Source organism: Coenobita brevimanus, unplaced genomic scaffold (assembly GCF_032717465.1).
Source record: "Coenobita brevimanus isolate Jiangsu-jjx unplaced genomic scaffold, ASM3271746v2 jjx.HiC_scaffold_2589, whole genome shotgun sequence".
Lineage (NCBI taxonomy): Eukaryota > Metazoa > Arthropoda > Malacostraca > Decapoda > Coenobitidae > Coenobita > Coenobita brevimanus.
In genome coordinates this window covers 135,274-148,300 of record NW_027643532.1, presented here as the reverse complement: position 1 = coordinate 148,300, position 13,027 = coordinate 135,274, and positions in this window count along the sequence as shown.

The window sequence follows — 13,027 nt, the reverse complement described above, 5'->3', positions numbered from 1 at the left end:
CGACAAGCAGGGATACTGAGGAAGTATTCTATCCCCCCCTCCCCGAGGGGAAAGGATTCGTGAGATAACTGTGACTGGGAGCTGGGTTAGTTTCCATTGATAGTACCCCTCTGGGGAGGGGGGACAGAATACTTCCTCAGTATCCCTGCTTGTGGCAAAAGGGGCACTTTAATCTCCATCCTTCCCCTCTTCCCACTCTGCTCCTGTACTTTATCTGTCTTACCTCTCTGCCTTACATTTTCACTCTAATACCCACCAAACCCTCTTCCATTATACTGCCATGTAGTCATTGTTTTAGCTTGGTACTGGCGCTTATTATTCACCTCCTCTTGTACTTCATGTGTCTTATCTCTCAGCCTTATAGCTTCACTTTAATAACCACCCAACCCCCTTCCACCTCAGTGCCATATTTTCATTGGCTTGGTGCTAATTTTTGCTTCTTTTTTTTTTTATTACTGTATTCAATTCATTTCCACTGATAGTACAGTATATAAATATATCCTGTGCTACTGGACACGACAGGGTTTATGTTACTGCACGTGTGTGCAGATTTAAATAAACAATTGGTATTAAAATATGCCAATCAGTGATGTGTACTAATGTACCCAATGTGCTGAATAACCTAACTTAGGATTTTTTTTTTTTATTTCCCATAACAACTAGTATCTGAAGTGATCTCAGTAACGTAACTGATAAGGGTTTTTACTTTATCATTATCCATTGAATCAGTAGCAGTGCTGTAACAGTGTGAACAGGAAACTTCACTAAGCATACCCTACTGGAGTGCATACTGTTTTCATAGTATTTGGAGTTAAAAGTACTTTTCCATAAATGAAATTTAGAGGCTAATTTTTATTTCACATTGACTGAACTTGAACTATACTGGACCAGCCTAACACTCTTATGTGAGATTTCTCAAAACTAAAGGGAGATGTAAGATTTCTCAAACTAAAGGGATTGGATTGGATAATTGGAAGAAAAAAAAAAGGAAAAGCTAGCACCAATCCCCTTATTGACTCTATGGCACTTAAAAGGGGTTGGGTGGGTATTAAAGTGAATACATAACGCAGAGAGGAAGCTATCTAAATATGTTTGCAGATGATGCAAAAATTCAAAAGAAAATTACTAACATAGATTCTTGCAAAGAGCTGCAATGGGAATTGAACAAGCTTCATGAATGGAGCAATAAATGGCAAATGGAATTTAATGTGGATAAGTGTCATGTAATAAAATTTGGTAAAAGTAAGAAAAGACCAGATTGGTATTATAAGTTAGGAAGATCAACCCTACACATATCAGAAAAGGTGAAGGACCTAGGAGTAATTATCAGTAACAGACTATATCCTGATGATCACATCAGTGAGAAGGTACGAAACATGTATACATTGCTTGCTAATATGAGAATAGCATTCACACATATAAATGAAGATATGCTGAGGAAGATAATATTCATCAGACCAACTCTGGAGTATGCATCACAGTAGTCTGGAATCCTCATCTCAAAAAATACAGATAAGATTGAAAAAGTACAACGGGCCGCTACAAGATGGGTACCAAGCTTAAGGGATTTACGTTACTGAGAAAGACTGGAAAGATTGAATTTACCAATGCTGCAGGAGAGGAGGAGACATGATTATGCTATATAAATGTATATCAGGGGAAGAGAAAATAGACATAAATGAATATATATCATATGTGTGAAGCATCAGCAAGAGGACATTGCAAAATACAGCATAAAAAGAGAGGTGATAAAAATGTAAGGAAATTCAGTTTCCCTAATAGGACAATTGATCAGTGGAATGCACAACCGAATGAGGTAGTGTGTGCCAAAACTATTTATAATTTCAAGGATATGTATGATAAAAATGGTTTAATACATGGGACAGTACGAGCTTGACTCATTCCTGTAAAGATACAATTGGGTAAGAACAAAGCTAAGGCAATCCTCACGCCTAAGAGATTAGATAACTCGTCCCCAGATGATTAATTATAACTATGTTTATCCAACCTAACTCATTCATACCTTAGAAATTCGAATTTTTACTGCTTTCCGCCTAACTTAATTTAATTTAAGGGCGGAAACTACCCGAGAAAGCTTTGAGACGAATGATATGAGAAGCCGGAATGACCATTTGCCGTTTGTAAACAAAGGGTGAGAGGCTCCAATCATGTTACCCCTACAGAGATCAGAGGACGAATGGCATATTTGTGGCGGCCTCTGGCAACCCCCGCTCATGCGCTGTAGGGGGCGGACAGGGGGACAGATTATAACGCTACACCGGTAATGAAAATTGAGGAGTTTGGTAATGTGGCCGTTGCGATCTGGCAACTCTGTTTCCTTGTCACCAACACTCCAACAGTTACTGCTTTACTTCGATCGCGAGTGGGTGTTTATTACAGTGGATGCCACACGTGCTCATTTTTTGTGAATAAACAGTGAATAAACTACAATACCTCGCCAGTAGACCACATGAGAATTTACAGTGTTGTGCAATGTTAAGAAATTAGAATTGGAGTGCAAAGGATTAACAGTGGAGTGCAAACTGGCGATTGAAACTGGCATGGTGCAATTAACAATGTGCAGTGTTAAACAGTTATAACTCACAGTGCAAGAAATTACTGTAAGTGCAGCACAACACTGGATTACTGTGTGTGCTTCATGAGCATTTTCACCACTGCCAAAGCCTTAGAGAAGGACAGACGTGCTGTAAGTACCCTGGCTGAGGTACAGACACTTCTAATTCCTCATTCTTTGGTTCCTTTTCATTTATTTCATGCTTTATGTCCATTATTGGTGTGAATAGGGTCTTAAATAGGTGCTGTGCATGTCCGGTAGGGAGTTATTTAGGTGGCTTTCAAAGTTAGGCTGGGTTAGGGTCCTTAAGTACCAGTCCAGGAGCCAGGGGCCCACTTTCTGGACATACCTTTGGCTCTATTACATCAGATAGTGGAGGGATTACTGAAGTTGTATGTCAGGAGAAGTTGGTTGACAGCAGATCTGTTGGGCCTAAAGTGAATCTAGTTGTAGTCAAACAGTTGGTTATTGTCTATGAAATTTTATGTTTGAATTAGTGGCTGACTGTCCTATAGTCTTGTGCACTTCCAGTGTTAGACTGGGTGGGCAGTAGTTCAAGGGTTGGATTTAGTTCTTTTCTTAAAGAAAGGAGCATATAGAGGTTGGAGGAGTGGACTTTCTGACCACCGCTTGGTGGTGGTAAGAATCAAGGTCCAAATGAAATGGAGGAATAGAAGAAGGGAAGTACAGGAGGGAGTAGTTCATGCAAGGAAGGTGGAAAGTTACAAGAGGACGGAAAAAGGGCAGAATATAAGAGAGAGGTGGAGGAGTGATTGGGTAAATATGGATTGGAGCAGATGAGGGATGTGGAAGGTGTGTGCAAGATATTCACAGAAGAAATCTGTGCAGCTTGTGAGGTGGTGTGTGGGATGAAGACGAAAGGGGATGCAAGGAACAGCATGATGGAATGAAGAGGTGAGACAGGCTGTAGCACAAAAGAAGAAAGCATACAGTGAGTGGATGAGAAACAGGGATGTGGAAGAAGTTGAGAGACAGAAATAGAGAATCATATGTAGAGAGGAAGAGAGAGGTGAAAAGATTAGTAGGAGAGAGTAAGAAGAGTGGATGAGGAATTTGGAAGGAATTTGAGTGTAAAGTGGAGGGACTGTAAGAAAATGTTCTGGAAAGAGGTACCAAAGAGAGTTACGGGGTGTTAAAGAAGTGAGTCGGGGAGTGAAAGATAAAAATGGTATATTACTAGTTGATCTATCTATCTATTGCCAGACGCCATAATTCCGTAAGGGGTAGCCATTTGACTCTGAGTTATTTGTTTTACAGGGAGAGGCACTAACCCTCCACCAACCCACTTGTTCACACATAGGGAGCACGTATGGTTTGGTTATATGGTTACCACCCAGCATTGTAAATGGTTTCTTGGCTTACAGGAAACCATTTGGCTTGCCACTCAATGTAAAGCCACCTGTAATGGAAAGAAAAGCAATAAGAAGTGACAGGAAAAATGGGAGAAATAGGAAGAGAGGAGGGCAGACACAGAAAAAGAATGATAAAGGCTAAGGAAGAAGTAGGCAGCACTGCATCAAGTGAGTGGATGATGGTCGCCAAGAAGGGAGAAAAAGTGAGCAGATGGAGAGAACACTTTAAGGAATTGTTGAACATTGAGAATGAGAGTAATGTGAGTATAAGTGGCTGGGGAATGGCTGGGAGAAGGAGGGAGGTGAGAAGAGAGGAAAAAATCAGTAGGATGGAAATTGTGGCAGCAATGAAGAAAGTCAAAATGGGGATAGCCCCAGGAATTGATGGAGTGTGTGGTGAAATGCTGAAGCATAAGGGAGAGGTAGTAGGAGAATGGATGTGGAAGATGTGCAGATTGGCCTGGGAGGATGGTAGAGTCCCGGAGGATTGGAAGTCAGGTATAATTATTCCCCAGTACAAAGGATAAAGGGAAAAAGAAGTGTGGTAATCACAGGGACATTTGTCTTCTTAGTGTAATAGGAAAAGTATATGGTAGGATACTTATTGACAGTTAGGGAAATAACAGAGGAATTAGTTGGAGGAGAACAGGGAGGCTTTAGGAAGGGAAGAGGTTTTGTAGATCAGATATTCATTCATAGATCCTTAGTGGAAAAGTTTCTAGAGAAGGGAAAGAAGTTGTTTGCAGCTCTCATGGATTTGGAGAAAGCATATGACGGGTGAGGTGTGTAAGATTCCGATGTTGCTGTTTGTTGATGATACAGTATTGTTAAGTGAAGATGAATGGGAGTTGCAAGGTTTGGTAAATGAATCTGGGACATGTAAACAAGAGTAGAGTTATGGTGTTTGAGATATGAAGTTACAGAATGCACATTGAGGTTGGATGGTGAGGATATGGAGAATGTGAATACATTCAAGTACTTGGGTAGTGTAATGAGTATGGATGGAAGTTTTGGGGATGAAACACTTCAAAGGGTACAGCAGGGAAGGAAGGTTGTTGGTTCCCTGAAAGCAGTGATGAGAAATAGGGAGGTGAGTGTGGAAGTCAAGAAGTCACTGCTTGATAGTATTGTGATCTCTACCCTGATGTATGGAAGCGAAGCGTGGACCTTGCTAAAGGAGAACAAGTCAAGAGTGAGAGCAGTGGAAGTGAGTTACTTGAGAGAAGCATGTGGAGTGACATGAAGGGACAGGTTGACGAATGAAGAAGTGAAAGAATGTTGTGGGGTGGATATGGATGTGATTGAGAGATTTAACAGAAATACACTGAGGTGGTTTGAACATGGAGAGAATGGAGAATGAAAGCCAGACTAAGAAGGTGTATGTAGGTGAAGTGGAGGGAGGGAGAGGGAAGGGGAGACTGAGGATGAGGTGGAGGGATGAAGTTGAGAGGTTTATAAGGGAGAGGGGAGTGAGTCGTGGGGAGGGCAGTCAAATGGTGGGTGACAGAACGACTTGGGGACGTTTTGTCTGTGGCCACCCTTTGCGGGATTAGGGCGTCGGGCTATGGATAGATAGATAGATATGACAGGGTGGATAGCCAAGGATTGTGGAAGTATTAATAATATATGGAGTAGAGGGGAAGTTGTTGAATACTGTGAAGAGTATGTATGAGGGTCCTAATTCTGCAGTGCATGTGGACAGCGAAATGAGTGAATTTTTCTACTTGAAGGTTGGATTGAAACAGGGATGTGTCATGTCTCCATGGTTGTTCAATCTTTATATGGATGGGATTGTAAAAGAGATACAAGGTAAGGCAGTGGATGTTGGAGCAGCCCTAATGAGAGAAGGCAGTGTTTGGAAACTCCCTGTACTGTTGTTTGCAGATGATACTGTGTTGTTAAATGAAGACAAAGGGGAGCTGCAAGGCTTGGTGGATGAGTTTGGGAGAGTGTGTAAGAAACAGAATCTAAAGGTGAATGTAGGGAAGAGTAGAGTTATGGTCTTCGAGAGAAATGAAGTCAGTGAATGTACAGTGAGGTTGGATGATGAGGAAATGGAAAATGAGAGTGAGTTTAAGTACTTGGGTAGTGTGATGAGTAAGGATGAAAGTTTAGAGGGTGAAGTGCTTGGAAGAGTACAACAAGGAAGAAAGGTTGCTGGTTCCTTGAAAGCAGTGATAAGAAACAGGGAAGTGAGCATGGAAGTGAAAAAATTACTGCATGATAGTACAGTACATTCCCACAGTATGCGACCCCCCTTGTATGTGAGGACCTTTTTTATTTTATTTTTTTATTTTTTTTTAAGTGTATTTTTTATTAGTACGTGAATTGAACTCCTTGTAAGTGAGACGGGCAGTGAAGAGTGGCCCAAATCCGGCTGATTCGATGTCTGAGGTGTCAGAAATAGACTTTGAAGGGTTTATGAGCAAAGTGAGTGCATTAGGTAGTGAAAGTGTCGAAAGTGCTGGTGACAAAAATGGTGAGGAAGGTGGTGTGGTGGATGATGCAGGTGATGCACGCTAGGTGCCTCATCCTGCCTCGGATCCTCTTCTCACCTCCATCATGCCTGTTGTCCTCTTGGGTAAAAGTGAGCTGCCATATTCTTGTTGGTTTAGTTAAGCCATATGCTTGTTGATTTACCTAGTAAAGCCATAATCTTGTTGGTTTACTTTATCTTAGGTAATATATCTTAGATAGTTTCCCTGTATAGTACAATACATAGGTCTGAAAGGCATCTCAAGGGTTGCCCATGAAGGGGAGTCCCACCCATATGTAATTTTTCCCATGAGTTTATGTATTCACAGTACGCGAATTCCTAGTACGCGACGTCCTCTGCCACCCATATAGGCGCGTACTAGGGGGATGTACTGTATTGTGATACCAGCTCTAACATATGGAAGTGAAGCTTGGACCTTGTTGGTGGGACAGAAGTTAAGAGTGAGAGCAGTGGAAATGAGTTATTTGAGAGGAGCACGTGGAGTCACATGGAGAGACGGACTAACAAATGAGGAAATGAAGAAGCATTGTGGTGTGGATGTGGATGTGATAGGAAGTGTTAAGAGAAACACTTTGAGGTGGTTTGGCCATGTGGAGAGGATGGGGAATGAGAGACAGACAAGGAGAGTTTATGTGACTGAGGTGGAAAAGGGGAGAGGGAGGGGTAGGCCAAGGATGAGATGGAGGGATGGAGTTGAGAGGTATATGAGGGGGGGGGGGTGAGCTGGAAGCAGGGTAGTGAAATGGCAGCGGACAGGCTGACATGGAGGCGATTTGTTTGTGGCCACCCCTTACGGCAGCGTTTCCCAACCTGGGGGGGGCGTTTGTGATTGCTAGGAGGGGCATGGAGTAATCAGAGTTCAACATAGGGCTAGGCCGTTCAGATGCATACAGGGTATTCCCAAGGATATGTACGAATAAGAGGCTTTGATAGGAAAACTTCACAACAGTCACTTCGAGCACCACATGTAGTGTTGCCATCTAGCATCTTAAGCATCCATATGGTACAGATAAGAACATCGTTGTTTAGGTGTCAGAGGGGTGGGAGGGGGCATCATGAATACAATCCTGACCAAAGGGGGGTGCAGTGCTAAAAAGGTTGGGAACCCCTGCCTTATGGGATTAAGGTGTCTGGCAATAGATAGATAGATAGACTTAAAGATGGATGATAATTAAGACATTCTAGGATTGGGGCCCATTCTTGAGATGAGTTGCTGGAAAAGTGCATCGTCTTTGTAGGGTGAGAATGTAAACAGACACAAATATTCTAAGGCAAACAACATTAAGATGCAAAAAAATGTTTATAGAGGACTACAGTAGTGATTTTGGTAAAGTTGAAATTCAGGGAAATCACCAGCTATCTAGTAGTCTGCATTTGTTTGTTACAGATACCAGTATCTTGTGTTATCATTCTGTGTACAGTTTTGTAGTTCTGACAATGTTCATAGTTTATCAAAAATAGATTTTTAAACAGATCACACCTTCCATGCTCTTTTTGTTTCTGTCACAGATACTATACACAAATGAATATGCTATGGTATCTCTATGTGTTGTTGACAAAAGAGCATCATTGCACCAGAGGTATTCCCATAATCTCCTCCAGACTTTATAAATTACATTTGTTTGATGCATTAACCATTCAGAAAACCAATTTAACCTAACCTAACCTGTCCTGTCCTATATTAACCTATCAAAACCTAATCTAATATACAGTGAACTCTCAGTTATCTGTGTAATTCAGTCAGGCCCTGTGCCAAATAAATTGAAATGCCAGATACTGTATTGTATATTTGGCTCCACATTTGGCTTTGAGCCAGATACAGTGTTGTGATTCTATCCATTTCGATCCCTCTGTCCATAAAAACTTTCCCAATTGCAAAAGATGAAAACTAAGCATATAAAAACACTACACAGTACAGTATTACAGTACATACCGATAGTGTACTACTGTGTGTACTCACCAAGTGTTGGAGGGTAGAGTTGTACAGTGTGCAGTACAGTACTGTACATTGCACTTAATCCCATGTGGTCTAGTGGTGAATGGCTCCCACAATGATTGCTCCAGCTCCACCACCTCAACCTCAAGATCTGCCAAGGGTGCTGGAGAAGGTAGTGGAGATAGAGTGGCAGAGGGTGCCAGGTGAAGCTCCAATGATGCATCCGAAAGAGGCAAGACCTCAGGTGTTGACATCACTGTCAATGGGGCTGATGGTGATGCCATGGCCGAGGTTCTTGGCAGAGGCGAAAAAGAAGTGGCTGTGATGGTGCTTGGCTGGGGTAAACGATGCCAATGTGAGGAAGTAGAGAGTTGGTGACAGAGGCCAGTATGAGGAGGTTGACAGCTGGGGCAGAAGAGGACGATGCAAGGAGGTCGAGGGCTGTGACGATGAAGCATCAGGCATCGCCTGATGGAAAAAGGACGTGATGGAGGACTGCCTGGGAATCCTTCTTGACTGCAGCTTTGTCACATTCTCACTGCCCTGTTGCAGGTACATGGCCATGGCATCGGTAGGATGCTTACAGTAGTCGAGAAGGACATCCCCTTGTTGGAGTCTTGGGATTTCTGCCACTTCGTCATCCTTCTCTTCTTCCTCGTCGGTGCCACCTGCAGTCCCGGACTCCACTATTTCCTGGTTGGACAGAGTCTGGTACCCAGGCTCTCCCTTGTCCACTTCCAGCCAGTTGTGGATTGTGTCTTCAGCCACCTGTTCTCCTGCTGCTTCCATATGCCAGATGAAGTCTTGAGCTATGAAGCTGGTAAAGTCAGCAATGATCTCTTTACCCTTGAGGAGTTTGTTCCAGCCATGTTCAAGCATTAGGTGCCCAAAGTCCCCTTCCCCCTACTGCCTACACCTTGGGCTGCCTCCTTCTCGTCCTTGAGCACAAGCATCACGTCTTCCTTAAACCTCTACTGTGACAACCACTTCATTACCACGATAATACCCAGATCCATGGGTTGCAAGATTGAGGTTGAATTAATGGGCAAGAACATACCCTAATACAACCCCCATCTCCAGCCAACTCCACCTTGGCAGGATGAACAGGAGCGTTGTTGAGAAGCAACAGAGTCTTCACCTGGTCATGGGCAAGGCCAAGACTGTCATTTTGATAACGGATGATCTTCACAACATAATTATAGAACCAGTCTGAAGATCTTGGCTGTAAACCAAGTCATCAGCAAGTGGAAATAAATCATTGGTAGACTGTCCATTAATCCCTAGCGACAACGTGGATGTTTGGTGTGCCCCACTACAACAGGTTTCAGACGATGGGAGTCTGTTGCATTGGCACAAAACAAAACAGAGATGTGCTTTTTGTTTGCCCAACAGCCAAGTAATGACTTCTTTTCAGCCAAGGTATTAGTTGGGACAGACCTGAAGAACAGTCATTTTCATCAACGTTATAAACCTGATTGAGCATGGAAGTGAAAAAGTTACTACATGACAGTATTGTGATACCAACTCTAACATACGGAAGTGAAGCTTGGACGTTGTTGGAAGGACACAAGTCAAGAGTGAGAGCAGTGGAAATGAGTTATTTAAGAGGAGCCTGTGGAGTCACATGGAGAGAGAGGCTGACGAATGAGGATATAAAGGAGCGTTGTGGTGTTGATGTGGATGTGATAGGAAGCGTTATGAAGAACACACTGAGGTGGTTTGGCCATGTGGAGAGGATGGAGGGTGAAAGACTGACGAAGAGAGTGTATGTGAGTGAGGTGGAGGGGGAAAGAGGGAGGGGGAGGCCGAGGATGAGATGGAGGGATGGGATGGAGAGGTATATGAGAGAGGGGGGTGTGAGTTGGGAGCAGGGCAGTGAAGTGGCGGGGGACAGGGCGACTTGGAAGCGATTTGTTTGTGGCCACCCCAAACGGGATTGAGGCGTCTGGCAACAGATAGATAGAGAGAGTCATAACCCGTCTTCATCAGTCAGGTTTTTAAGCTTGGTGTGAAACTCATCATTTTCTTCTGTGTCTGCATCCAGCGCTTCACCATAAGTCATCTGGTTGGACATGTCATGTTGAAGTTTGAACCGAGTCAGCCAGCCTTCAGACATCTTGAAATCTGTGATCCTTACTGGTAGCTGCTTAACGAACTTGGGGGCTGCAGCCTTTAGCCCAATGGGACAATCATGCCAATGCCATGATGTTGTCAGAACCACTTCAGGCAGGCCTGGCCGAGTTTGTCAAAGCATGACTTGGCCATCGTCTTGCTTCTATGCCGTCACACAGTCGCACTATGTTCACCTTGGAAAAAATCTTGATGGAATGCTTGTTCTTCCACATATTCAGCAACGTGGTCTGGTGCACGTCATAATGTGCCATTAGCCATGTGTTGGTCCAGCCTTGCTCCATCTTCTTCTTGGAGAAAACAATACAGTGCCTCTTAGCAGATGGTGGAGGTACCATGGAGACAATGACCATGACCAAACTCAAGGCCAGCAGGACCTGCAGCAGCCAGGGCACCACCGCAACAGCCACAGCTCAGCCATCACGCACAGCTAGGGTTGAGTACAGTTGTGAGCACTTTGAGGTCACAAATGTGGCACATGGAATGGAAAAACAGCACTGGGGGTTCACACCACTTGCATTCATTTACAGTATTTCCTCATTCACAAAAGAGCACTAGGACATGAGCACTGACAGGCCATTAGCTTTGCAACAACAGTAAATATAAGACGCCACAGAGTTGGTCACAGCACAAGGGTTTTGCGACTGCATGGTTGGAAGAGCAGAAAGCACAGGCACGTCTATACGATACGACATCCTCGGGCAAGAATGAGAGCTTGGCGGTATTCTTGGCATGTCAGGTGATCTGCACCCTTGACAGATTCTGACTGGCTGGTGCCTAGCAGGCTTTTTCATTGGCTCGCACATTTCAGGATGTTCACGGTCGCCAGTTGGCTACCGTTTACGAGCCAGTTGAGATGCCTCAGTGCCGGATATTGCATAGAACTGCCGGTTACGTTCCACTTTGGTGCTGAATGTTGCCTAATTTTGCCTAATATTGCTTTAGTAGAGGTGAACCAGCTGTGCCGGATATTGCGATGACGGGTAATTTAGAATTTACTTTAGTTATTCTAACCTAACCTAATGCATCCTATCACAAAAAGAAAGGATACAAATACAAGGTAAAGATTTGGTAGTGTGTGATGATACTTCTTTTTTTGTGAACCTGTGATGATAATAGAGATTCATTTATCTGTAATATGCTATGGAGGACACAGGAAAAGTGAGTTAAGGTTAGTCAAGTACTGGTACCAGTATTGTAGAAAAAAAATTTCCTGATATGAAAGACATTGTTGCTGATAACAAGTACTCAGAAAGATACTAGAAGAAATCTATAAAGAAGTGAGAGTGATTGCTTAGCTCCTCCTGATGATGCCCCTAAGCCACAGTTTTACCCTGATTTTATTTTACGTTGTCTTGTATGAAAACTACAAAGTCTGTGAATGTCTGTCTGTCTATCTATCTGATGCCAGATGCCATAATCCCCTAAGGGGTGGCCATTTGATTTTGAGTTATTTGTTTTAAGGGGAGGGGCACTAACCCTCCACCAACCCACTTGTTCACACGTAGGAAGCACGTATGGTTTGATTATATGGTTACCACCCAGCATTGTAAATGGTTTCTTGGCTTACAGGAAATCATTTGGCTTGTCACTCAATGTAAAGCCACCTGTAAAGAAAAGAAGAGCAATAAGAAGTGACAGGAAAGATGGGAGAAATAGGAAGAGAGGAGGGCAGGCACAGAAAAAGAATGATAAATGCTAAGGAAGAAGTAGGCAGCACTATATCAAGTGAGTGGATGATGGTTGCCACCACCTACCACCTTCTGCACTGTGCAAAAATTCTTCCTCTTTATCTGTATATACCAGAATTTTTAACTATATTTTAGAACAGTGATACAGTGAGTTTTTTTATTTGTGATGTTCTTGAAGCATACATCCTGTAAGGTATTATATATATATATATATATATATATATATATATACCTGGTATATATATATACTATATATATATATATATATATATATATATATATATATATATACCTGGTATATATATATGTATACAGTACCCTTGCGTCCAACACGGTAATATTGTCATGCACAGGTCCTGTGTTGGACCAAAAACGTGTTGTACAAACAACAGAGCTTATGGGGAAAAATAAATTATTTCAGCAACCCTAGGAAAAGTCACCCTAAATACCTACCATGTGCCTTTACATATATTGGTACTACTGTAATTATAATAAATGGTGCTGTACTATGAATGATAACTAACCTTTTAGGATAGTGTTGGTGGGCTTGCTGGGAATGGAAGGTGGTATCCGAGGCTGTAGGTAGTCCTACTGGGTCCACGGAGGATGGCTGCTGGCGTCACTAGCGGGTAATGGCTGCTGCTCCTCCTCAACCTCCCTCATAAATCCTGCGAAATCACACTCAGAATCACTATCCTCATCCACATCCATGGAAGGTCCTGCTTCTGCCTGTCCTAACACTCCGTAAGCCTTCACTGCTGCCAGGATCTTGTCTTGGTTTTTTATTATGGTTCTCACGCTGGCTTCATTCATGTCGTAGGCCTT